Raw genomic sequence first — 2,500 nt, forward strand, 5'->3', positions numbered from 1 at the left:
AGGTAATCTATAGGCCGTCTTAATGTGTTCATGAAATGTAGTCGACTATTGATAAAAGTACATTGGCTAAATGCATCCTCTCTGCAATTCAAATATATATCCCAGTTCAAGTGCTTTTTCTTCACTTGCTCATGTACATGGTCTAGTCAGCACATTCCCAACAGTTCCAAGGCATTTCATTTAAGGTCAACTGTACACACAAACAAGAAGCGAAAGCAAGGAAATGTAAGATCATATATTTATTATGTTCACCGATGTACACAGGGGTGGTGGCTGTCTCTCTGAACAGCAGATGGAGGAAAGCACAGAACACTAGCAGATCAAGAGAACACTGGGCGGGGTGTGTACTGGAGGGGTCGGAACAGAACCGGTTCTGGGGGGGGTAGTGGGCCGAAGCTGGCCCTCTCCTGTAGTACACAGGCATGCTTAAAGGGAAGCGGGATGAACAGAATGTTCATGGCATCAGTGTTTTGACATCATGTTTTGTTTTGCATTCTTGAACTCCAGCAGAGCAGTTCTGTGATCCCGAACGGTCCTTCCTGTGACTGCCCATTGTCCGGAGCAACACACGGAAGATAGTGAGGGGGGGAGTCTCAAGCCTGACGAGAGAGGAGATCGGTCCACTCGGCGTTGCAGCGTTCGGGAGAGTGAGCAAGAAGGAAGAAAGGGTTTCATTATCATATTGTTGCTGTGCAGAGTAGTCAGGCAGTACAGTTCTGCTTGCTCAAGAATGTGCGTCTCATTTGCAGTCCCAGCGTGCGTCCTCTCCCCTTCTGAATACCCATCAGCCTATTCAGCCGACTACCTGCAGGAGGCACGGCCCACTGGGGGGGAGGGGGGGGGGGGGGGGGGGCTCAAAATGACTTCTTCAACTCCGAAGGTGCTGGGATAGAAAAGGCTGAACATCTGAGCATTATTCAACACCATTTAGCAGGATTTGGTGCGACAGCGAACAGAGACAGAGATACAGCATCACCATGGTTACGCAGAGTGACAAACAGACAGAGCTAAGTACAGGTGCAGCAGGAAAACCTTGTAACCCTTGAGCATCCTCTGAGTCTTCCATATACTCCACAGCCATGTCCAACACACACACACACACACACACACACACACACACACACACACACACTCTAAGTCATCCTGATGGCCGATATGCAGTCAATACAACATGACACTGTTTGCGGTAATTACTGCGCGTATGCATAAACAACAACGTACACATCTGGCATAGACATATTAATGAGTACGTAGTACAGCAGTTCTATAAATTAAAGATATGTGATTATGAATGTGATAGCAGGGCAGGCAGGTAGACAGCACTGCACAGCTGGTTGTTCACACACAAAAACACAGCACACAGAAACATCCATTGAGCGTATGAAGTAATACAACCAATGAATGCGTGTCCCAGGTGTGGCGGCTATAGGAGCTGTTTAGGAAGGTTTGGGCTCAAAAGGTGCCTTTTCCTGTTTTCGTTTTCTTGTGTATTTGTTTAAATGAATCTAATGGAAAGCGTCCTCCACTGTGTCTCCGGCTGTAGCAGCAGAGCTGAGGCTGTGCTACAGTAGAGTGCTGATGCTTTAGGACCTACAGAGTGTGAAATAGATCAGTAAGGCCAAGCCAAGCTACAGCACTTATTCTGCTATAAGCCTGCAGGTCATATCAGTTCTCGCTCTCTCTCTTCCTCTCTTTTTCTCCCGCTTTGCTTTCCTCCCGTCTTCTTTCCCTGAACGTGTTTCTCACAGAGTTGTGATCAGCGTGTGTCATTCTAGTTCCCTGCGTGCCGTTCTGTTGGTGCTGTTTTGTATCTCTCCCTGGCTGAGTCTCTCCACAGTGGGCGGTATAACTAAGCCAACAGTGATGCCAACATCCAGGATTAAAATGCTCAAGTCCAGGGGAATCAGACACCATTGAACTAATGTTTGACAGTGTGTGTGTGTGTTTATGATAGAGCTGTAATATGAGCGAACAAGAACAGTAAAATAATCCCTCCCCGTTCCACTACCCTTCTCGATGCCAGTTGATTTAACGCATGGCTTCTCGGCTTGTTTATTTCAGAGATATTGACGTAAATGATTGGTATCCTCTCCTCCTCCCCTTTCTCTCTCTCAGTCTGTCTGTTGGCAGTGGAGAGGTGTCAGCAGACGACAAACGGCCGCGACAACAATTAAAAAATAACAACAGGCCTCGTAAAGGCCCCACACTGGCCTGACAGGCGCATCAATCTCCCGCCTACTTTCCTCACTGCTATGAATTAACCCCAGCACGAGATCTGCGAGCGACTAGCTGACCTTGGCATTAATGATGCTCGTGTTCTATAGAATGGAAGGAAAAATCTTCAGGTGAGCGTGTTCCTCTTTTCTTTCGGGACAGAATGACTGATTGACAGACACTTTGTGTAACTGTCTGTTGTTCACGTGCCGTTGGACAGTTGGTGTGTGTAAGCTTATAATTCAATTTTAGTGCCCGGGAGAGAGTGATGCAAGACACATACTGC

The 2,500-nt window shown here is 47.3% G+C and overlaps 1 protein-coding gene across 2 annotated transcripts in view; it reads right to left on the bottom strand.

The window, feature by feature from the left end:
* Positions 1-224: 224 nt before the first annotated feature.
* Positions 225-2,500, bottom strand: part of LOC110488795 (GDNF family receptor alpha-4) — a 21,167-nt gene continuing 18,891 nt past the window's right edge. For both annotated transcript variants that reach the window (XM_090198370.1, XM_090198371.1), the window contains one exon: positions 225-2,500. This exon is cut by the window's right edge and continues 1,315 nt beyond it. The gene's annotated coding sequence lies outside the window, so the exon portion shown is untranslated.

The sequence above is a fragment of the Oncorhynchus mykiss genome, chromosome 14, assembly GCF_057628025.1.
Source record: "Oncorhynchus mykiss isolate SJ-2025 chromosome 14, ASM5762802v1, whole genome shotgun sequence".
NCBI lineage: Eukaryota > Metazoa > Chordata > Actinopteri > Salmoniformes > Salmonidae > Oncorhynchus > Oncorhynchus mykiss.